The sequence below is a fragment of the Tachypleus tridentatus genome, chromosome 7 (assembly GCF_004210375.1).
Source record: "Tachypleus tridentatus isolate NWPU-2018 chromosome 7, ASM421037v1, whole genome shotgun sequence".
Taxonomy (NCBI): Eukaryota; Metazoa; Arthropoda; class Merostomata; order Xiphosura; family Limulidae; genus Tachypleus; species Tachypleus tridentatus.
Genome location: NC_134831.1, coordinates 27,455,312 through 27,481,679, shown reverse-complemented (window position 1 = coordinate 27,481,679; position 26,368 = coordinate 27,455,312). Strand labels below are relative to the sequence as shown.

At 33.2% G+C, this 26,368-nt stretch overlaps 1 protein-coding gene and 1 long non-coding RNA gene across 2 annotated transcripts in view; one reads left to right on the top strand and one right to left on the bottom strand.

Annotated features, from left to right (window-relative positions):
* LOC143255350 (uncharacterized) overlaps positions 1 to 10,672 on the top strand; it is a 46,185-nt gene extending 35,513 nt beyond the window's left edge. Inside the window, exon 2 of the long non-coding RNA XR_013030570.1 lies at positions 7,058 to 10,672. This is a non-coding gene — a long non-coding RNA (uncharacterized LOC143255350). The remainder of the gene's footprint in view (positions 1 to 7,057) is intronic.
* LOC143255349 (protein spaetzle 5-like) overlaps positions 1 to 26,368 on the bottom strand; it is a 201,022-nt gene that overhangs the window by 106,971 nt on the left and 67,683 nt on the right. The gene's annotated exons all lie outside the window — the stretch shown is intronic.

Sequence of the window (26,368 nt, the reverse complement as noted above, 5' to 3'; positions counted from 1 at the left end):
GACTTAAAGAGTAAAACTAAATGTAGTTGGAGATTTCACATTGAATGACATATAACGAGCACGTTGGTTAAACATCAAGTTCAAAGAATTCCATTATTTAGGTGTAACCATTAATAATTTTGAATTACTGTCCAGGGTAAATGAAACAAGCTAACAGCTTCTACTGTCCCACGGACTCTTTGAATCAGGTAATGTGAGTTAAATACTAGTTTATAAAAGCGCATTAGAGTAGTATAATAATAAACTGACAGACAATGATTTATATACATAATAAGTTGTTTTATTTTTAAGGGAACATGCAGCATGTTTCAGTATAACATTGTGTAGTGTTTTTCTGAAGAATAAAAACAATTTTATTATACTTATGAATTTTTGTCATTTTGCTATGAATGTGGTTGAATGCCAGTTTCATGACGCACCAACAGGTTAAAGTAAAAATCGTGTGTAAAATTCTGGACACTACGACCCACAGCCTGATCCTTTAATTGTTTATTTTGAATTTCGCGCAAAGCTACACGAGGACTATTTACGCTAGTTGTCCATAAAGAGAAAAAAAGGTACAAGTAATAGACGACCTGAGACCTGTTGATAACGCTCCATATATATCATGGCAACATGCAATTCATGAGCGCCCATGTCCTGCAAATTTCTAATAAAATAGGGAGCCTTAAAATTCAGATATCTATTACGGTCAACATGACCGTAATTATAGAGAGCATTTCGAAGTAGTCGGAAGGATGCTCTTAATGCTTCAATCTGTTGCAGACGCTGTAGAAACTTCATACAAAGAAAATAATACAGTGACGTAAAGCCTATAAACTAAAATTCCGTTCAGTTCTTTTAGTATTGTAATTGGTACTTATCGATTTCGAGTTAGTCATAACTAACTGAAAAGGATGGATAAAGTTCTTCAAATTATCACATTACCTTACAAAAATTTACGTTTTGTCTCTTAAAGATACCATAATCACTGACACTTAAAAAATCTCATCAGTTCTTCATTTCGCATACCAATAAACAAAACGCAACTGATTGTATTTTTTATCTTTTTAGCTATTTGGTATTAAGTGCTTTTAATGAATTATTTCATTTTTGGTATTTTATTGTAAAACTTTTACATGTCTCCACTGAAGCTTGTAAATAGTTTTAACGTATCGGTTACCATGCAGCCAATAGATGGCGCTAAAATTATATAAAAGCTAGATAATTGCAATTATCAGACTATTTTCTCATATTTCGATATTCAAGACCTCAATTGATACTTCACTTTTAAATAACAAAAACAAGAGAAACTGGAATGTACTGCATGTGTTATAAATAGAAACGAGGACTCACGCAAATGAATTCTTTTTAGTGTAGACTTAAGTAATGTTTTGAGCACCTTATTAATTTTCTATAGTGTTTATTCTTCTTTTATCAACGATTCGATCTCTATCTTATAACCGTCATCATAAAAGGTTCCTAAATAAATCCTTAAATATGTGAAACACCTGTAGATTTTTTTTCTATGAGTGAACTGTGATTATGTCAGTGGAACTAAGATGGCGGAATTCTAAAACGAACCACGCCCATTCAGACTTTGTTCACAGCTGTGTGTTAATGTTATTATTTTTGTTGTTGTCACGGTCTGCTACCACTGTGTGAACTGCTTTTCAATTTCTGTGTTTCATAAAATAAGCTTCAGTTCATAATGGAGTGCCAACAATCATGGGTCTCTACTCTTTCGTTTTCTCTCATTGAGTATAACACAACGAGTTGGAATTAATTTTCGACTTTTTTAACCTTAAAGCTTAAATATTGTTCTCGAAATGAATTATAAAAACTAAAACACTTTTTGTTGAACGTACTTAAAAAACAAACAGAACATTACCTCACACCCATGTAAAAGTAACAGTTCTGATGCTACAGTTTCATAACAAATACAGTCATGTGAAAAACTTAGGACACCCTATGAAAGCCTGTGTATTTGTGTAACATTTTTGGATATATAAATATTTAATCTCAATTTTAACAATACTGAGAGATTATAGGAATATAACTAAACAATTAACACTGAAGAAAATACTTTTTAAGATATTCTGTAAATGTAATTCTACAAAAATGCATATTTTAACTGAGGAAAAAGTTAGGACACCCTACCCTCTAATAGCTAGTGTTACCCCTTTTGGCTGAAATAACTGCAGTGAGACGCTTCTTGTAGCCATCTACTAGCTTCTGACATCGGTCTGAAAAAAGTTTGCCCCACTCCTCAATTCAAAATTCTTTTAGCTGTGAGATGTTTGAGGGGTTTCTTGTATGTACATCCCGTTTCAATTCACCCCACAGCATCTCAATGAGATTAAGATCTGGGCACTTCCACCTCCATGCTTCACAGCTGGTATGAGGTTCTTTTCCTGGAATGCTGTATTAGGTTTACGCTAAACATGTCCTCTGTTCTGGTGTCCAAATAATTCAATTTTGGACTCATCTGTTCAAAGAACATTATTCCAGAAGTCCTGGTCTTTGTCTACATTCTCTCTGGCAAACTTCAGGCCAACATGCCCAGGTCTGGTCGTCCAAGCAAGTTCACCCCGAGAGCAGACTGCAAGATGCTAAAAGAGGTCTCCAAACACCCTAACATGTCATCACGGGACCTACAGCAGGCTCAGGCTACTGTTGATGTGAAAGTGCATGCCTCTACAATCAGAAAGAGACTGCACAAGTTTAACTTGCATGGGAGGTGTGCAAGGAGGAAACCTTTGCTCTGTAAGAGAAACATCAAGGTTTATTGATGTTTTATTTGAGCTTGTGTCAGCTCAAAAATGTATAAATTTTATATATAATGAAATATATAATAGATGTACATCTATTCACGATGTAAAAAAGGCAGAAGAGATTCGTTTTGTAACCTTCCAATAAAAACAAAAATATTGTGTACATCTCGTATTTTAAATGTTATTCACTCTAAATAAACAAATATTTCTGCAAATCAAAACCCTGTAATGATTAAGTTCGCTACTTTTCTTAACTTTATGCTTCATCTTCTAGCTGAAATAGAAATTTCTGGATAGAACTTGTTGAATTCCACTTTAAATATTTTTCGTATCTCCATTCATTCCTCTTCTAAGAATTCCTATCGGAATATTTCCCACATGCAGCTATCTTTCATTGACATCCAGGATTACATCCTGAAGGCTTCCAATGGGTACTTGTCACAATAGTTTAAAATACGAAGAGCAAATAAAGTTACCATTCATGCTTTAGAGCTACCCAGCTATCATCAGATTAATAGTATTTCAGGAAATGCCAATAATTATTAATAACACGAACTTGAAAAGCTTTTTTACAAAATACAAGACTATTCGATTTCAAATTTTCATCACAGTCAAGCGCGGATACAGACGTTTTGATAGGTGGGGTTCAGCTTGTAAAGAGCACACACACGCACACACAAGAATGATAATACATTTGTGATTTTAAAATGTACATTAGTGCTTCAGAGAAATTTGCTGGTTTGATCAATAATCAATGTTGAAAATACACGTTTTCATAATATACTTGTTTAAATTTTTCATTTACTATTCTGCTAAAAGCTTTAATTTATTAGGGTTGTGCTAGTTATTTTAAAACTGAAAATGCTGATAAATTTTTGTAGTAACATAGTTCTTATGTATTAAGGCAACTTGATTTGTGTATAATAATATAATCTAAACAACGTCCGTCTGTGTCTTAGTATTTATAATAAAAAATTACATCTACGCACAAGTGCATGCAACAACTTTAGGAAATACATATTTTTTGAATGAAAGTAGTTTTGCACGGAAATAACAATTTTTGTACTATATGTATATTTCACTTCACAAAATATCACATAAAATTTGGCCAACAATGATAAAAATTGAGGTTCTGCATCAGTTTAGTTTGAATTTTGGTCCGAACAAATATCCGAAATAAAACAGTTCAACATAGACTTTGAACAAATAAAATATTTACAGAATTTTCCGTTAAATGAGAGGGGGTTTCGATACGAATAATTAGTCAAGCATACTCAAACTCACTTTTTTAATATTTTCTGTTAAAAATTGTGTTAAAAACAAAGTATTTTATGTGTGTTTTATTAACTATATGTTTATAGGTTCAGTCATTTTTGCCGACATTGTAACAGTTACAAAATATATGAACTAAATTCAGTATTTTTTTTCTTTCTGGAACGGTTACGGGTTATAACAGAAAATGGTAGTTATTTATAATCATGTAGCCATAAACTTTTGTATTCACTTAGTTAGCTTAAAATGTAAAATATTTCCATACATTTAACACAGACTGCTTAAAAACTTATATTGTTAATCTAGTTTTCTGACTAATGTTTGTTTCTTTGTCTTGAAGTTCGCGCAAAGCTTCTCAAGAGCTATAAGCACTAGCCGTCCCTAATTTAGCAGTGTAAGGCTAGAGGAAAGGCAGCTAGTCATCACCACCCATCGCCAACTCTTGGGCTACTCTTTTACCAACGAATAGTTGGATTGACCGTAAAATTATAACGCCCTCAAGGATGAAAGGGCGAGCATGTTTGTTGCGATGGGGATTTGATCTCGTGACCCTCAGATTACGAGTCGAACGCCTTAACCCTCCTGGATATACCGGGCCCTTTTTGACTAACACAGAAATAGCTTTAAATTATTCTCATACTGGTGCAAGTAGATCCACCACTGTGAGATTTGTTCTAGACTTTTGGACCATATAGCTGTCAGTTCTATTTATCTACTGGCAGGAATTTTGATTTGAAGTCTTCCGAGATTTTTTCAGTAAAAAACCGAGGAGTGATTGAAAACTATTATTCCCATACTCAACATCTTAAATACATAATCCATAATTTTACGGCTTCAAGTGCTTTCACATTAGATGGTTTGTTTCTATGAATTGTGTTCTCATCTAACAAGTCTAACAAATGGCCGATATCGATATGGACATAGCTGTCAGTTCAGTGAAATATTCACGTTTTACTATCCACAAATAACACGATAGCAATCACCAGAGAGAATTTATGACACGCTTTGAAAGCAGAATGTTCAGTGGAAGTTGTGGTACTTGAACAGAGCGTTATTCCTGAGATGATATAAAGAAATCAATAAACAGAAGTTCACTCGCTTCACGTTTCCTCATTCTAGTGGTCACCCTTCTTGGAGAAAATATGTATACGCTTCCTACGATAATAACACTAACCTATGAATACAACTGTTATATACTTTTCATGCATAATATATGACAATTTTTGTATATTTTCTTAGCCAGATAACAAGCAGCTGTCATCGCTCTCTCTGGCATGGTCAGATGGTTAGGGGCGCTCCACTCGTAATCTGAGGATCGAGCGTTTGAATTCCCGTCACACCAAATATGCTTGACCATTCAGCCGTGTGGTATTTATAATGTGCGGTCAATCCCACTATTCGTTGGTAAAAAAAATAGCCCAAGAGTTGGCGTGGTTGATTATGAGTATCTGTTTTCCCTCTAGTCGTACAGTGCTAAATTAGAGATGGCTAACGCAGATAGCCCTCGTTTAGCTTTGTGTGAATTTCAAAACAAACAAACATTCTTCTCTACTCCTTGCATCTGGACACTAGGTGGGCTTTATCAGGTCCCACCCAGTGAAAGTAGGTTTTTTGTAAGTTCTTCTGTTTTCCTTCAGAATTAAATTTTAGGTATTGGATCTATATATCACAGCCACAGTATCAGGAGCTACAGATCCCCGCCAGTCCCCGGAAAGTTCCGTTTGTTGAAACTTTGTTAATGTCATACTTCTTCTCGTATATCTGCCTTGCTGGAATTTTTGCCTCCTTCACCTCAAACCACGTCTACCACACCCCTTCTGAATTTTAAAATCTTACTTAAAACGTCCAAACTACTACTCTACTGTAGTTAATTTGATTAATCTTTAGCTCAACAAAAACACCTCTTATGGGGCGAATGAAGATGATCTACCTTCGAACATTCCAGGTGTTGACTTTCGATGGTCGTCATTGTAATATGCCGACTTTTCTCATCACGATCCTGCCAAGCTTTCGTTTCTTTATCGTTGGCAGATTCTCGCTAGAAATTAATAGTTTAGTTCGAAGATATATATAAAATGTACGTGCAAAATTCCATGGAAAGTTACAATTTCTTGAAAGGTAGTAGAAAGTATTAAAATATATAATTCGGATATACGATATACAGAAAGTGAAATTCAATATACATATATATATATGTGTGTGTGTTTTTAAAATAATTAAATTGAAACTTTTGTCTTATTAAAATATGATCTGTATATTATCTTTAATGCCAACAATACTGATTTACATTGGCAGTTTGACCTATCCGTAGCGAAAGGATTAATTAATTAAGGCTCTCAATACGGGCTCGATTCCGGAGACCGATCACATGACCATTTTTACCTGTATATAGTTTCAATACTACAACATTTAATTCTCTATGTATCTCTTTACAAAATTTAACAGACTTTTACTAAACATTATAAGTATTCTATTGTATATAAAAATCAGTTGTTAATGATATATTTTTATCAAAGATTTGTCCTTTTATACATTGCCACTTCGAGTACAAAGTGATTTCATGTCAAAATTAAAAATGCTTTTTTCATCTCAGAAATCTCATATGTCATTCGTAATCTCTCAAACCTCCTACCTATATTTCACACTTTTTTCAGTAAAAACTTTATATTTTTCCACTCTTTTCTTTACCTTAACTTTATACAAGGCTAGTCAATTTGATCATTCTCGTAACCAAAAAAAAATGGAATAAATATAAATTAGATTTTCTCTTTCTAGAGCGACTTCAAATTATAATGTGAAACTACATTTGTTTATCCTAAGTACCTTTAATCTGCTTCCTTGTGGCACAGTCTGCGGACTTACATCGGTAGTTACCGAGCTTCGATGACAGTGATAGGCAGAGCATATATGTAGCCCATTGTGTGGCTTTGGTCTTAGCTATTAAGTAGTTTTAATTTAAAGTTTGTCTATTCTGAAAGTGTATGCCCATTTTGAGCTTCACAATCTTGCTTAAATTCTTTATTGGTATTTAGGTATGTTCCAACGTGGACCAAACACAATCAACGATGGAGTTCAAGCCCCAGGATCCACACCCCTGTATCCACTACTGACAAACACATTTTCGAAGACGCGAAGTAGTTCTCGCGTGCAAGACAGATTTCGTCGGTTTTTTTTTGTGTCACGTGCATTCTAGTTACTCAATGATGTTCTGTTTAAAAAATCATCTCATATTGCGTATATGTCTTAGTAACGTTTTTACTGTAATAAATCTCGCCATATCATAAACAAGTAGGGCCGCGTGTGTATTCAGATTATTTTTTTAATGTTGAATCATTATTGATAAGAAAACGCATATATTTTCTAATTCTTGTATTTTAATATTTTTTTTTTTAGTGCGGTTGGCCTGGAAATGTAGATACACTAGTTTTCGCTTTTAATCGGGCTCTTCATCAGCTTATATTTCAGGGATCTTACCTGTCGCTCAGCTGCACTGGTGCAGCAATGCAAAGTTCAAAGTGTTAGTTTTTGTAAACTTTTTGATGATGAAGATTTATATGCCATCTCCTTTAGCTCCAGCTTCAGATGTATTTATGGTTTTGTGTATCTTGTCCACGTTAAAAAAGGTTTTATCTGTGAAGTTCTAAGCCACATTGTGATTAATATAGTTTGAGTATCTGCTGCATGTAATCTTGGTTACGTTACTTGATGTGTCCGTGCATATAGGCCTTGCCTTCATCTATATGGTTTTGGATACCTTTTTCACTGTAAAGGTCTGAAATCGCTGTTTTGGCCCTTGTGTCAGCCAAAAGTTAGTGGAAGCACAATATTGAAGTACTAGTAAAATTGGCTATATAGTTCTCTCCATTTCATGTCAAGGGCTTCGTAAACTTTTTGCCTGTAGAGGTCAAGAGCCCTATTTCTTGCGATCCTCGCTTCCTCTGTATTGACTGGGTAATGGACTTATCTGTATTAACTCAGAATAGGATTCAATGAGTACTTTCTAGTATCTCTCTCTATATATATAATATATATATATATTTTCAAGACAGACTGATAGGTCTTGGTGATCACTGATTTGATCTGGTTGGACAACAGGCCTGATGGCATGTGAGAAGATTCTATTTTTTTTCACTTTAAAATTGTATTTTTGTATCTAAATGTAAGTTTTATTAGCTGAATTTTATTAACAAGCTAAAAATAAGTGAAACAATTCAGACTATTAAGAGATTTAGCATATTAGACATTTTTATTTAATGACGATGTTAAATTAACAATATACTTCCTAAATAGTGATCATCAAATCATAAAACAATTAAACATTGAATCATTAGATCATGCAAGTAGTGCGAGGTACATGTTTTCAGCATACTACCACAATATAGTCAAGCCAATATCTTAGATACTTGCTATAATTCTACACAGAATTAACTTTTGATATTTAAAATATTAAGCCAGTTACTGTAAATGATTAATAAAGTTTAGCTAAGCAAAAATAATAATAATAAATAAGTATTCTTAAATTAAATAAATGATATTGTGTTTTCTTATTGTAATCCTAACTTGAAGTAAATTATACATGCCTGTTTAAAAGTCATGTGCGTTTCGTGATCTAGACGGCTTGAGTTTCGTGTTAATTTTACATTTAGCTATTTTTACCAGAGATAAATTATTACAGGCTTGTTTATGTGAACGTGTGCAAATCATACGTTGTGTAATTGAATTGTTATGAGTAGGCGCTTGTTGTGTTATTGCTTCATGCTACTAGAAACTTCTAAGTTTTTTCATTGTTTCAATCTCCAATTATCCCAGTCAATAAAAGTTACTGGCAATTCCGTCTGCCGTCTTCTTTGCTCCTGGATGTTCTCCTACAGTTGACTGGTGAGCTTGCTTCATTACTTCAGTTTGATATCCTGCTGGTACTCCGATCTTATTTACGTCCTCAGTAAAACTACTTTGATAGACCTGGTAGAGCATTCCTTTCTGGTCGTTTATTCTGTAAACTCCTTTCACCTTCGTCATGTGCTCGACTTTCTTACAGGTACTATTCCAGCATTTCTACAGTAAAGGGTCTCTCTTCTGTGCTTTCTTCAGTTCTCATAGACTTACACTCGGAATGTCACCCTACAAGATTTGAAGAGGCTTGATGTTTTGCTTGCTCTTCGTTTCTTGAACTTCTGTGGTGACTGCATACTCACCATCAGTCTCTTTTTGTTTTTCTGTTTCCTCCAATCTTTTATTGCTTGATATATTGCCAATCACCAATTTATAGAGAGGCGCCGTCATACACATGGCCTCAAGGTTTACCACGTAGTATGGAACGTCCACCTGTATTTTTGTTATGAAAAGCCTTCTTACTGCTCCACTGATCATTATCTGGCCATCATCTGGATATCGTATACTAGAATGGTTCTCACTGTTGTACTGCTGCACCCAGTGTCTCATTGGACTTTCAGTTTCTTGTCCCCGACATAGCTTTCATTTACTGGCATATTGCGGTTTGTTGGTACATCTCGATGTCTGTCACATGCTTCAATCACCACTGGCACGGTTTGCCCATTTGCTAACATGAGCTGACCATAAGCTATGCAATGTTTAACCAAAGTGGTATTAATTCATTCTTGTGGTGAATCTGACAAGTTGTCTTTATTCTTTTTCTTCTAGTAGCACCATCCATGGTGACAGTCACTCATCAATGCCAAGTTTTATGTATGTTGGCATTAATATTTACAGTAAAGTATGTGATTTGTTGACGATAAATGTAAACAGAAAACAAACAGCATAAGTCCACTTGTTTTGAAACAATATATTAAAACAATTCAGTCATGACAACCTTTGAAATAAAGTTGTCACAGATTGTTGTGTAATAACAGAGAATTTGAGAAATAATTTGTGTTATCAATTGTGTTCTAAAGTAGCTGAGCCTACTACTGTATACTTTTACGAAAAGAGACAATTATTCAAATTTGTGGATACAACTGTTGTGTTTAACAGTGTAACCGCTTGTATTCTAAGAACATATCATAGAAGAATAATTCTTCTTGTCAATTGTGCTATAAAGTAACTGAATAGTCTATGTAGACACTACTATTATTTAAAGTTCTGGATACAAATGTGGTGTTTAACTGTGTAACAAACATTTAAATATCCGTTTGATTCCTTTAAATATATTCTTTTTAAACAAGTGGGCTATATGCTGTTTGTTCATTGCTGAAATGTATCGCTAACAAGTCACAACTACCTACTATAAAAAATCTTGCATATTAGTATATAAAACATGCTATTTCTAAATAACATAACATTTATAATAATCACAGTTATAGTTGTTGTTTATGGAACTGATGATACAAATACTACCTGGTCACTTAATTTGTCTGTCGTATCCCAGTGGTGTTGATAAGCCCGAGTACTGAGTGAAAATTTTTATAGCACCAGTTATGATGAATGTAGTATGGACATAATCTTCTTTGCTGTCACTCATAAATTCTTAAATTTGTAACAGCTCTTTCTCACATTTCTAAGATAACAATCTCATAAAGCTAGCTTTAGGAGCAATGATAAAGGTATAATACAAAGTATTTAAATTCAACAAAATTTACAGAGATGTAGTATTTCAAGCCAGGAGCTAAAAATAAAGAACCTGAAACTGGTATTGGAAAGTTGTTCTCATAACTTTATTGTAAACACCATTTTCAATATTTGTACCTTCAAGGACATATATTTTTAACGACTGAATAAAAAAATTGGTTCAGATAAGCGCAACTCCGACAGCCAGATAAACATTTTCTCAAATTATATTACGGATAAAATTTAATCAGTAATAGATAAGTATAGTCTTGTACAATTGAACGCTCTTTAGGCTTTCTCTTTCATTATGCAGTTATAATTTCTATAACAATAACAGTTCGTATTTTGTTTGTGTTTGAATTTTGCACAAAGGTACTCGAGGGCTATCTGTGCTAGCCGTCCCTAATTTAGCAGTGTAAGACAAGAGGGAAGGCAGCTAGTCATCACCACCCACCGCCAACTCTTGGGCTACTCTTTTTACCAACGAATAGTGGGATTGACTGTCACATTATAACGTCCCAAGGCTGAAAGGGCGAGCATGTTTGGTGCGACCGGGATTCGAACCCGCGACCCTAAGATTACGAGTCGAACGCCTTAACCCACCTGGCCATGCCGGGCCAACAACAGTTCGTATGTAAAAATAACAAGAAAATTCATTTAAAGTATATGGAAATGTTTAGTTGCTCATAACATAAAAATAGGTTGTTTATTTTCATAGTTCAGCCTCTTGTTATTTTAAGATGCATTTAATGAAAGAGAAAAGACGATAAACAAATGAAACCATAACTCGCGGCATAAAGATTTTGCGACAAATGTAAATAACTAAATAAATAATAATAACAAATGTAAATAATAAATAAATAATAAAAAATGTATGGCAGGCCTAGCGGTACTTTTTTGATTAAGACATACAGATATTATTGTTATACCATGTATCAAAGAGAAAATAAATCAAAACTCAAAATGTTAAGAATTTATTAAATTGATAATAAATTTACATAAGTATATAAAAAATTACTTAATAATTATAAAAATTCAGCGCCATTCCTGAGATTCTTTCGTGGTACACACTTTAGGAAGCACTCACAGAGCAAGTTTTGGTAAATGTGAAAGATTTTACTATCTACGATAAGCTAATAACTATAAGTTTTCTTGAATGTTACAATTATATCTTTCAAGTTACATTTTCTTGTTGGCCTTGCGCGTTAAGGCGTGCGCTTCGTAATCTGAGGGTCGCGGGTTCGCGCCCGACTCGCGCCAAACATGCTCGCCCTCTCAGCCGTGGGAGCGTTATAATGTGACGGTCAATCCCACTTTTCGTTGGTAAAAGAGTAGCCCAAGAGTTTGGCGGTGGGTGGTGATGACTAGCTGCCTTCCCTCTAGTCTTACACTGCTAAATTAGGGACGGCTAGCACAGATAGCCCTCGAGTAGCTTTGTGTGAAATTCCAAAAAACAAAAAAAAACACATTTTCTTGTTACATTGGTGTGTGTGTGTGTGTTTCCTTACTGCACAGTACAACAATAATTAACCATAACCTATTACAAAATCAATCATACTTTATTCAATAATAAATCCTCCGAAACGAGTGTTATAGATTTTTCTTTACGGGCGTTCATAAGTGTACTTTTGAGTGGATTTTGCAGTTACCGCTCGTGTGTGAATGTTGGCCTGCTGCCAAAGCAAGTCGGGTTCAAATTTCTCAGAAAGCCTAGTTTTAAAATACACAAACTTTATGCTACAGCCGTACACAAAGAGGAAGAAAAAGACAGTAAGATTGGGCGTGGTGGGAACATAAAATTAGTTACAGACGTGAACGCGACTCTAGAACAGAGAACCATGTTTGCAAAGATAGAAAGAACTCAAGACTGGTTGTTTGTGCCAGTAAGTAACAGGTACTGCATCTTTGGCTCAATAGCCTTATTGGCACTTGTATAGAACCATGGATAATAATCCTTTGTTCTTCGAATAAAATGTAAAAATGTGCCTATAATAAAGCAGGAAGCGTCTGAAACCAAGAAACGAAAAAGCGAAACAAACGTAAAGAAAGTTTATATTTGTTTTTCTCGTCTTTGATAATACTTATAATTTACAGTATGTTCTGTTTATATCAGAACTTCTTATCCAATGGGGCTTTATCTAGTTTCCTACTTTTTTTACGTTGCATGAAGCATTGCGCTTACGTATGGTCATCGCATATTAAATTTAATGCTATGTTTCTGTTTAAATGTTTCATGCAGGTCTAAAACAAACATAACTGTCACTAACTAAGGATAAGAGACTTATACGTTCACATTCCCTCTAAAATTAAGTAAATCACTAACATAACCTATACGGGGTTGTAGAAACAAATATGCAAATATTGGATGGGTCTAGTCTTGTAACATTAATGTGCTTAAGTTATAACTGCGTGATCAAATCAGGCCAAATAAGCAGCATAGTATAAAATACACGTCCAGACATCATTGCTCTATGTATTCGTATATATATCTTAGTATGGACGTAAATTTTCAGCGTACTGCGAGATTATTTAATAACCTTACTAAGTAGAACCAAAACATGTACCTTTTAGTATATATACATATGCACAGCTGCTATTTTAGACTTGGCTGTGTTTCAACTTTTCTGCAAGCGCTTTAGGAAAATAAATTTTCTCCCGCCTGTGAATGAAGTCCTGTCCGCAGAAGAGTATGCATAGCTCATTGAGGGTAAACAAAGATTCCCAATGGAAAAATCCACTTACTTCAGAGAATGCAAGTTTAAAGAGGAGATGATTAACAATAATTGGCATTCTAGCTCCACGTGACTTGTTAATATGTTATTAAAGGGTCATCTCTAAAAATGTATCCAGATTCAGATAATTTATATCTTCACTTCGATTGTAATGACCAAATTCTAAGTGCTTAATAAAATGAACTTCAATTCCATGTATGCTACAATTTATAAAATAGTTATCCTTGATTAATTAAATAGAAGACAAAGCCAGTATTTATTGTCGCATCAGAAACAGCTGTATTGTCAAAAAGTTATCTAACCAACAGTATGTAGCAGATGAAGTGTGAATCCCTAAAGCATTAATATATTGTTTTTCTCTTTATTTATTTTTTCTTAAAGCCTTTAATAAGTCGTTTTTCAAGCTTAACTCCAGATCTGCCACGTCATCTCGCTAAATGAATCAACTGGTTTAGAATCATTATTCTTACACAAGTTGAATGGGTCAACGATGCCATTTTCGTCAGCTATTATGTACTTTTCACACTAACTAACTTCATAATTTAGAATCATACAAAATGTCGTCCATACTTACAACTTTTAAATATCTAAATAAAATATTATTGGTTATAACCGTGACTCAAGTTGTTGTTTGTTTAGTCTATCAGTTAAATTCTCAACCAGGTTCGGATTCTCTCCAGTTGGGAAGAAGAGAGAAATGGAAATGGATTTTTTCTTGACTCTCCTCAGTGATTTAAACAAATCTTACGATTTTTTAAAAATTGATAATAAAACTTTTTAAACCGCTAGGGAGAAAGAAAGTGAGTGAGCCAATAAGGAATTTGGGGTTTCAAGGTTCACCCAAATACCCTCATAGCGCTTGTCCTGTTTTTAACATTATTAATTAGGTCAGATTGTTCGGTATAATAAACATATAACATAAGCCTAAACAACTACTAGTGATAAAAACAACACTAATTAAAGTTTATTGCGAATATATTGATTAAATATGTATTCTATTACTGCTTTCGCTTAACATATCGACATCAAAACTATTGCGTGAATCATTCAGAACATTCGCAGTACACATGTAAACCATATGTTGTCAATTTGCTACTTTGTGGGAATTTTTGCAGGCTGATTGACTGAACGTACACTGAAAAGCGTCTGCAAAATCACCGTTGTAGTAATAAAAAATTTCTTTATGGTTTACAAGTAAAACTAGAATTTACAGAAAAAGTGTTTCCTGTTGTTCATTAAAAATAAAAGAAATCAAGAACAATTTCTTTTCGAAATAGTCTCGTTGGAAAGGTAGTCTCAAGTAATATTAAACTGCTAATCTCAAATTCACGTCTTTCCAGAATATTTTACTTTATTCATATGTTGGTTTAAGCATGTATTAAACAACAAACACTTGATGACATCAATCAACAGACATCTCCGGTTATACTTGTTTGTTAAATCAGAAGATTATTGAGCACGTGATGGAAAAGTAGATTACTATGGACAGAAACACTGGAGAATTTTGATGCTCTTTCAATAAGTTTCAAATAATGTTTTAAAAAATACAGAATAAATTATAATTATTTAGTATATTCGTGAAATTATATCACGTCACATAACACACTATAAAACATTTACATATTCTGGTTATATATATGTCTGTGTGATGTAATTTGTGTGAATATTAGGCTACAAGTCTAGTTTTGGACTTCATATATTAAAAAAAAACATCAACATAAACAATAAATTAAACACTATTCATGTCTTTATTACACATAAAAATAACAGTAGAAAACTTTCTTTTGAAACATTAATTCTCCTGGATGACGAGAATACCCACTTGTAGAGAAAATTATATATGTAAAAACGGCTGGTATGAGTAGAGAAAGCACTATGTAGAGGAGCGAACAACGTTTCAAACATATGGTCAGCTATCGGTTAGTTAACTCTTTCTTTCATTGTGAACCTGACGATGACCGAAAAAGGTCGAAACATAGTTCGCTCCTCTACATAGTGCTTTCTCTACCCATCCTAGCCGTTTTTACATATATAATTAATTCTCCTTCTTATGTCGTTAAATCCCCGCTGGCAAAATGGTAAGTCTACGGATTTACAATGCTAAAATCAGGGGATTTAATTCCCTTCTGTAGACACAGCAGATATCCTGATGTGGCTTCGCTATAAGAAACATGCATTTCGTTAAGCTTAAAGACAAGTAAATTGCATTGAGAGTTTCACTCCTTGAAAATTTTTACAGAGCATTATTGTTATTGTCTTTGACTCAATAATACCTGATCAACGTTATTTCAAATGATGTGTTTGTTACTTATTATGAAAATTGCGGTTTAAACTATAACTTAACTAATTTAAATATTTTTAAAAGGGATTATTTACAACTCTTGAAGATCAAAATTACTACATAATGTTACTTTAATGGTGATGAAACTTTTATATTAAATACTAATATGATATGATATCGAATCTTACAGTTTGAAATTTAATCTTGATAGGTATGCGATTCTCACTTCCACTCTGTAGTTCAATGGTAAATCTGAGGGCTCGTACAGCTAAAATACAGTTTTAATACCCATAGTGGATACAGTACAGACAAAACATTATATAGTATTATTAACAAAAAACCTACTCAATTACTCAGCAATAAGTCTGTAGGCTTTCGAGCTAAACAGTGAATGTTAATATTCCTAGTGGGCAAAACATCGGTAGCTCATAGCATAGCTTTGTACTTAACAACAAACATAACACTCGATTGATATTGATGTACTTCACTTTTCTGTAATTTTATCATGTTTGGGAAGAATCGTTTAAATAGCTTAACAGTATAGAAATTAGTATGGCAATGACAAAGCACAAAAGAAGAAGGGACACGCAATATCTAAACATATTGTGTCGATGTTTATCACACTGAATTAATTTCTTTACATTCGCTGTCTGGGGTACACATGGAATCTCGAAGTCACAAGAGTTTTATTTTCACAGCAAAAAGATCCCAGTAAATGTCATCACAGAGTGTTTGAACTTTCAACAGGATATCGGTTGTGAAATGTACTTCTCGTTTTATTTCCACTTCCAATTAATGGTCTGTGCGCTAAGGGATGAGATATCCCTAATTTAAATTTAATTTAATCATGAGGCATGCGAGTGTTTGTCATATAATCAAATTTCATTTCATTCCTCTTCATGAGTAATCAAGAGCTCGTGATTATACGGGAAAGGTAGAAAGATAAAAGTTACACCTCTAAATCTGACATAGAGATATGGCTGGACGTGAAATCTTCTAGAATACAGGTTACCTACAGTACAGTGTATTATTATACTGCTTCCTTTACTTGCAATAATATCTACAAAATACCTGCCTTAGACTATAAAGTTAAATAAGTCGTATCACCTGCAAAATATAATGACAGTAAAAATAATAAATAATGTATTGTACAATAAACTACCAACCAGTATATCACGAATGTTCCTTTTCCTTATTTTCTGAAATCTAGTTTGTTTATTCTGCAATATATATATACATTTAATATATATATATTAAACATTTGTATAGTTCGTTATTTGAACTACATCAACCGACATTTTTACCTTTATAGCTTTCTCAAATCTCGACACAAAAATTTCACAAAGGATAAGAGTTTATAAGATTGTAATTTCACATACAGTTGTGTGTGTGTGTTTCTTCTTATAGAAAAGCTACATCGAACTATCTGCTGAGTTCATCGAGGGGAATCGAACTCCTGATTTTAACGTTGCAAATCCGTAGACTTACTGCTGTACTAGCGGGGAACACACATACAATTGAAAGCCACAAAAAAATTCACTCTAGAAATTGCCTTAACTATATAGTACTACTCTAAGGTATACTGATAAAAATAACTATGCTAAAGTTTCAAGGCCATGTTCTGTAATATTCGAAATGATGAAACCTTTTATTGTGTGGTATTATTGCACAACATACAAATGATAATCAGTGAATAAGTCTACACTTAAGTGTACCCTACACGTATTATACATGGTTATGCGTTAGAAATCATTTTATCCAATGAATCTGACAAATCTTCGTAATTGTGACGCCAGTAATATTTCGTCACATTGCTTGCTGAATGTTTTATGAGTCTCACGCTGAAATATTGTTAGCGGACAATTACAATGAGTTATACTCAGCGAATAGTTTCGCACAAATGTGCGTCTGGGAATCCTTTTCATGAACATGGTGGTAAATACGTTAACCTGACTACATGGACTGACGAAATTTCACTTTTAATGACGTGCTTTCCAAAAGTCCCATTCAAGAGGGCAAAAACTGTTAATTATCATTCCCTAACGTGGAAGAAGAAACGAGGATGGATCCATCGTCGTTTAAGAAAGTATGTATATAAAGAAAGGTATCAATTATAGCATGTCCATGCAATGAGAACTTATCAATCCAATGATAGATACATTTCGTCTGTCCTTGGTTCATTCATATCTCGGTAATGGCAAATGTGCTATACAGCAATTACACTTCACATATTTTAAAATTAGTTTGAAAGCACTTGCATCTGATGCAACCACACGACGAGGTTGATGTGTATAAACGATTCTAAAATGCATTAGATCTCCTCCACAAACTGACTAAACAACTAAGATGCCATCGTTTCTTCCAAAGGGATAAAACCAATATCCAATTATTAAGGCTTACCATCTGCACTAACAAATTGATTATTACTCTTATAACGCTTTTACAGCTTAAGGTAAAGGGAATATTTTGTGATGGTACCCAGATTCACAAACTCCTAAACCTAGAGTTCTGCCACAGAACCAACCAAAGTCTTCTATCTAACAGTGTCTTGTGCAAGAGAACAATAGCAACTACAGAATTTAATTTACATCAATCGGTGAGATAATGCTGTTTTGTTTTCTCAGTAAAGTTAACTAAACTATTGTAGTCTTTAAATATAGTGAATACAAAGACTAAACACTTCCATTATGGAAGAACATATTTCATGGACAAAATAATATTTTTCGTTTGAGAAAAAAACAATAACAAAAATTACTATTAGAATCAGAAACGATTATATAATAAACATTAATCGGCTGTACATATAAAACTCTTGTTTATTTTGTTCACAACGTTACACCAGGTTTACCTCGCATCATCAGATCAGGTTGCAAAAAAATCTATAAAGTATTTTGACTGCAAAGATTATGAAGTAATTTTCCGATTTATTAATAAAAATATAATCATCCACAAGAAAAAAAAATTGATAGACATTCTAGGGAATATGAAAGACAAAACACACACACACACAAAGAAAAATCCATATTTTCAAGTGAATAGGCTTACTTTTCTTCCACTATATCATAAAAAAATAAGACGATTTTGACCTTACTTTCATTAATCATCCATTGATGAAATTCAGCTTTTCAATAAATGTTTTAGTTACACTACTACACTCAGAACTCTCCCTACACTGGAATTTCAGATAGGATTAGAAGACCTAAAAAACAAATAGTTATTCAGGAACATTTTATTCATCACATAAATCCGTCTCTTCTCATGTCTTTTCAAATTAAAAAAAAACAATCTGTGTTATAGTTATTGTGAGATCATTCAAGAAGGTACAAATAATCAAGATCTTTCGTTATATAAACAAAGAACTCTTACATGACCCTAATTTGTCTCTCTGTATTTTCCTCCAGTTTCAAAAAATAATCAAATTTTAACTGTTGTTTAAAGCTTCTGGTTCACAAATTTTGCACTTTCTATACAAACTTAGACTGCTGAAATTAAACCTTTCTTCAAAAAATACAAAACATCAAAACTCTTTAAAATGACTAATGTATAGTTTTAGACAAAGTTAGCGCTGTTGTTATCACGGAACGGATAAGTATACCAGCCAAAGATGTATAACTTTTAGATAATTTATTCCATGCCTAAAATATTGAAACTAACGTAACTCCTACGAGATAAAAAGGAATTAACACCATTTATTTTAAAGTTTGAAAAACGTCTCAACTATATAATTGTTTGTGTCAATATTACGTCCTTCATATAACCATACTTTTCAAATTTATGGTCTCCTAAAACCCACCAACCTGATTTCTTCTCACATCCTATTGTTTCTTTCCCTTGTTGGAAAACAGCAAATCTTCGGCTTCACATTGCTAAATTCAGAGACTCAATTCCCCTCGGTGAACACAACAGAGTGCTCGAGGTCAGGGCGCTTGACTCAAAATCTGAGGGTTACGGGTTCGAATCCCCTCTAACTAAACATGCTCACAATTTCAGCCATGAGGGTTATAATGGACGGTCAATCCTACTATTTGTTTGTAAAATAGTAGCTCAAGAGTTGGAGGTTGGTGTTGATGACTAGTTGCCTTCCTTCTAGTATTACACAGCTAAATTAGAGACAGTTAGCACAGATAGACCTCGCACAATTTTGTGCCAAATTCAACAAACAAACAAGTCTTTTTGACATACAAAGTTTTCATTTATAACCTAGGAAAATTTCTTGCTTGGGTATGAACCAAGTATGTTTTTCATGCTTCTTCAATCATAAATAAAGTAAATGATTATCAAGAAACTCAAAGAATTGAGTTATTTTGTTTGTCACATTTGATGCAAAAAAAATCAGTCTACTCCAATACCCGTTCTTCAGGCAATAAATTTTGTCCCTGAATGATACTAAAATGATTTTAAGCCTTGTTTACAGTTAAACATCAAAACCATAATAGAACTGCTTATTTTTGTCTCTAAATATTTCGCATTTCAGTTTGAAAGGCCTAAGTTTGGGAAGTCTTCTAGCTCCCCTACTTGTCAACATATTCATGATAAGAATTGAAGATATTGCCATTTCAAGTTCACTTTACAAACCAATTTTGCAGTTTTGATATGTTGTTGACGTTTTTTCAGCCTTCGACAACCTTAACATTATTCACGAGATTTTTACTCATTTCAACGAAGCACACACAAGCATAAAATTCACATGGACAAAGACGTTCATGAGAAATTACCATTTCTAAATGTTCTTCTTAAAAATAATAATAAATACAGGGTTCCAAACCACCGTATTTGTAAGAAAACTCTCACTGTACTTTACGGTCCTTAAGATTCCTTTCAAAACCAATATCAAAAAGTGTACATCGTACAGATATAAAATTATAAGTTCCATCATCGATTGTTTCAAAAATGAAAACGATAACCTTAAATTTCAGTTCTGTTTACAAAATAACCTCTGTCTCACCTTTGTTAAGAAAGTAATTTCTTTCTTTGAAAACAAGCCACGAAATGACATAGAAAACGGATCTTCCTACTATCTCACTGTTTCTTGTTTTTCTCCGTTAATATCAAACATTTTTCGTAGTATCAAACAATCTGGTTCAAAGTAGTCAGAAAGCATAAACTGATATTAAAGTACAATTTACATTTTTACCTAGAACAAAACGATGTCATCTGGTATTCAAAGCGTGTATGGACATAGATACTGAAACAATGTGCATGTAATTGATTGTACAGATTGCCAAAGCTGTGATGAGACAAAGAGCGAACTTTCTAGTGGTTTGCAGGAACATAAAATTTTCATCTCATATATATTAACATATGTCTAGAAACAATCATTGTTTTGATTCTTCTCGGGTAAGCATCTCAGGAGAGAAGACAACACTAATAAACAAAAAAATAAGAGAAATTTTTTTCTAATAGGAAAACATAACTCTATTCTTAACAAATACAAAAGTACTTATTTATATTACATGTAAACCTTTTTTTTAGAACCGTGATTTCGACTCTGTATAAGCCCTCTCTTTTTAAGAGTAAGGACTTACATCGTTAATATCAGGGTTCAATTTCACATAATGGATAAAGTTCAGATAGTCCACTTTATTATTTTGCATTAAGAAATCGTCATCAGCAACACAACAATTACTGTTTTTAAACAAAATGATTTTATTTTTATTTCTAGAGACCTACGACAAAGAAATCCAATCAGCCACAATATCTTTATTCTCGAAATTGAATATGAATTACGTAAAATTCTTGAAATTCAGTTTGATGAAATATAAATTAAAAAAAGTCCATGCTGGGATGATGTTATCCTTATGACTAGAAGATATCTGCTGAATCTAGAAGAAAATTAGAATATGAAGAGAAGGAAACAGAGCCAAACAAAACGTTCAGAGAACCATATTATACATTTTATTCGAAAACTTTAAGCTTGCATAATAGTAACATGTGGGTTTCGCTTGATCTTTTTGAGTCATAAAGTCTTATTCCTGAAAAATGTACTACACTATTAAAGGTGGTATAATGTTTTAAACTGTAACAACACAATTTTCGTTCAACTGAAAATCAAAATCTGTTACATTTCAATAAGCTCGGGAGGTACTAGTACGAGCACCAAGCCAACAACTACAACCTTTACGTGACTGTGGTGTCACCCTCAGGAGTAACCCAACCAACATGTACAGGAAACAATAGTATGTCAAGGCCAAGTTTGATATACAAAAACTACAGTCAGCACCTGTTAGACAAGTGACTGCGTGAGGCCGCGGGCTATTCTAAACAAATAAAATAGGTTTATTTTTATTTTGCTATTACATTTTTAATACCTTAAATAAACCTAATATTAATCTTAGTTAGTTTTGTAAAACAAAACTAACTCCCAGCTAGAGCAGAACTTATTAGTTCTCCATACACTCTGATTCTTGGGGCGTAACGAATGGCACTTTGAAAGTAATTCTTAAGGTTGGTAAAACAATGTCAAACACAAATTGTCATTTCTAATAATATATCACATCAAAGAGCTGCTTAGATCCATATGTAAGCTTTTGCTGTATTAATTATTTTGAATTTTTATATCACAAACTCTTATTTTATTACGATATATTGATGTGAAACGATCTGGTAGTTAGGGCGCTTGACTCACAATCTGCGGATAAGGTTATCAAAACCGCATGCCAAAAATGTTCATCATTCCAGCCGCAGGGTTATTACAGTGTGACTTTTAATCCCATTATCTATTGGTAAAGAGCAGCCCTAGAGTTGGTGGTGGGCGGTGATGACTAGCTCCCTTCTCTCTAGTCTTACACTGCTAAATTAGGGATGGATAGCGCAGATAGCCCTCATACAGCTTTGTACGAAATTCAAAAAACAAACAAACAAATACTCCCTCTAATATATCACTTCAAAATTAGGGACGACAAGCACAGTTGGCTTTCGAGCAGCTTTACACATACTGTTATATCACTTAATTTAAAAATAGTATATTAATTCATCTTCTTAAATTTCGTTTGCTTTCTGGAACATTTGAAGCCATGAAATACCTTCACTAAATGTTTCTCATCGTAGATGACAGAAACTTATAAATTACTAATATTTGATAATTCATAAACTCAAATCCAGAAGTTCTTAAGTTTTTTGTACTGAATGTTGAAGTATGCTTGTTGTGCATACAAACGAGTGTTAATAAACTTAAATTCCTGTTTTCTTACTCATGGAGGCCATCTGTACTTAAAAAGAATACAATAGCCACACCCAGTTGGTGCTGTGACATAAGCAGTAAAGAATGTATAAACAAAAATATTAAGGTACGGATGCATTGTTATGAGTGGATTTCTTCAAGATATCGATGTATTTAATAATAATCAAATAATTACATTTCAGTTTGCAGCATCATATTATTAGCGTTTACACAAGGGTAACAAACTCAATTCAGCATACTTATGTTTAGGAATACACCACACGTTTTTTTTTTTCAGTAGTATTATACTAATTCTAAATATATTATTAGTTCTGAATAGGTGCCAGTTTGGCATAATGCATGTGGCAAAAGTTCTTTACGATTTGGCTTGTCTTGTGGCTTTGTCATTCTCTACATCATATAATGTATGACCACACCTGATAGCCAAATGGCTGCAATGTTCTATCGCTGACTACTGACCAATAAGAAAGTTTCTAAGGCCTTCTAGACGTATGTTTGATATTTAACGAGTGCAGTTCCCTTTCTATTTTTAACGTCTACAATTCTTTTCATTCTTAACGAGTGCCGTTCTTTCGTTATTCCTAATGTGTACAGTTCTATTTTGTTATTCTTAACGTGTGCAGTTCTCACCTGATTCCAACATATACATTTGTGGTTGATTCTATGATTGTGCTGTTGTTAAGAAATACGTACTTAAATAAGAAAGTCTGAAGCATATAAAATTATATGTTTATAAGACCGATAGACAGAAATTTAAACATATATACCGAAGGTTTGCGTAACACACAGAAAATAGTTGACAAATGTCAGAAATCTTATGTTTTACCAAAACGAAGATAAAAGGTATTCTATATTGTGTAATGTTAACTAAATTTTCACACATCAGATATTTTTCATGTCTTATAAATATTATGATATTTGCGCTTAATACTATTCTAATTCTTGATACTTTAATTAAAAACGCCATTGAGTTAACGAATGTCGGTAAAAACAGCTAGCTAGGTCTCTTTATTATGCTCTTCAAAATGTGCAAACAAAACTATACTTTTAATATGTTTTTCTTGTATTGTGCAAATCGTTTAGAATATTAAAGGATATTTATATGAGTAAAATAATACATTTACAAAACGTGTAATTTGACGTAATAACCTAAAAAGCGGCATCATGAAGTGTACCAAGAACGTGTTGATATCATTTCGAAATATAAAGTTCTCTAGGATATTTATTTATCAAATCGACGCTCCAAAATTATCATTTTAGAACTCTCCTGTTTTTTTAGTCAAGCTTTGCAATACATACATTACAAAATCTGATACCACAGTACTTATGTACAAATTAGAACTTTAACCAATGTCTTAACTATGTCCTAAGATACTTAAAACTAGCTTTTACACCATGGCTCTTATCAACAATTAAAAAAAAATCGACCTTCTGAGATGGATAGCTTATTAACCTATATATCTCAGGACGACTGATGTGGGTGTTGACACTTTTACTTACAAGGCAGAGAACAGCGTTTCGACCTTCTTAGGTCATATTCTCTTTCTTAACCTGAAGATGACCTAAGAAGGTCGAAACGTTGTCTCTGCTTTATTAGTAAAAGTGTTAATACCCATACCAGCCGTCCTGAGATATATTTTTACTTCAATTGGGTTTCTCGTTATCAAGAGCTTATTAAACTGTTCGGAAATATGCGTAAATGTTTCTTTTGCAACTTTTTCTTTTAATTTATATAGAATTATTATACAAACTAACTGAACTTTGATACATGTATATATTTATTTTTACTAACTACTGATTTTGTTTCTTAAATTTTTATTATTAGACTGTTAATTTATAATTTATGTGACTTTGTGTAATTCCAGGACATACATCTAGTTTGTTCTCTTCTAAGTTCACTTGTTTGGTTACTTCTGTTGGAGAGATAAGATGGCATTTGTAAAAAACAGCATCCGTTTTAGCAAAATTCACTGCTCTCAGGTTTTTATTATTTTATTCAAAAATATGCTTTATTGCAGCGTCCTATAAATTGTAATAAGTTTAAAGTAAACGTTTTAACTTACTTTGATGGAGCTTGCGTTCCGACGAGTACTAAGGCTTTGTGAGTTTTTATATTGTAGGTTAAACTTCTCCTTCTTAACTATGAGCAACTCATTCCTTTTGTTGCTTGTATTCTAATACTTACATTTATCTACCTTAATTCATAATATTCACACTTGGTTTCCTTCGTTTCTTTTACACATAATCAATAAGTATTATAATTTTAAGATATTTAAAGACTAATTATATTACCTTCAAAAGATAAAGTGTAAACTTAACACTAACATTGGCATTGTGCCCATTAGTAGTTTCATGGCGCTATCTAGTAGAGATTCATCAGTCAACTTCCAGAACCAGTTACATAAAATAACTGAATAAAAAAGAAGAAATTATTCTATACTATTTTCTATCTTTCCATTATGAAATATAATTATATTTTTATGAAGGCTTCCTCTAAGTGTTTAAAAGATTCTGGGCTTGAGATCATTGGGGCTGGAATTTTCAAAGTTTTAGTATGATATCAATCATGATTTCCTGTTATGAATTTTCAAGACACCAATTGGGGATTTGGGGTACTTTTAAGCAGACTCGGGTACAGGCACCGTATACAAGTGCTTAGCGACACCCCCTGAAAAAAACACAGTCTACCTTGAAAGGGACCCCAAGGAACAGCTAGCACTGGACGAGCTGGTGTGGCGAACTCAAAGCCAACACGATCAGCCAACTGGGAAGTAATCCATATAAATTAACTCTTAACTGTCGTTACTTGAACAGTCTAATGCACCTTGGACTCAAATACAGAAGTCTGACACATCACCAGAGGGTTTTACCTGTCAGAACGTGAAAATAAAGAAATGGTATTCTGGTTGAAAATAAAGTTCTTCGAAGAAGAAAAATACTATGTTTAGAGAAGTGAAATATGAAGGCTTCTTCAAGTAGGTACTCAAAATGTAATACTAAATACTGAGAAAGAGCAATAGTAACCTAATTTAATAAAAGGGAAATAAAAAGAATACCTTATTCATTGTGAAGACTGAGATGTCAAGGTAGCCAACCAAATATGAGGTGAGTTAAAAGTCACTTCTGGATTTATAAAGTTTGGTAACTGTTACGGTAGAAGATAACCAAACTATTCTTCATCTCAATATATATATATATATATACACACACACAAGAGGTTTACCATTTAAGAAAAAAGTATTACTACCTATTTACAACAAATCACCTAAAGAAAACTTGAGTAGCTCATACATGAGATATTTCTTTTCCATGATATTGGAAAAATCCAGATTCATCTAAGGCTTATTTGAATGAGCACATTGCGGTAGAGGAACGTCTTCAGTTTCCCATACAAAGCAGAGTTCCATACTTGGTTAACATTTATCTTGATATCCTACCCATTTTTCATAACAAAGACTGTCCAGACTTAACGTTGAATATAAAAATAACATAATAGTAATTACGTTTATCCTGAGACACCAAACAGATGTGTCTTCTTACCTATAAATGTGAAATAGCATCTGTATCCTCTATGAACTAGTGTCAT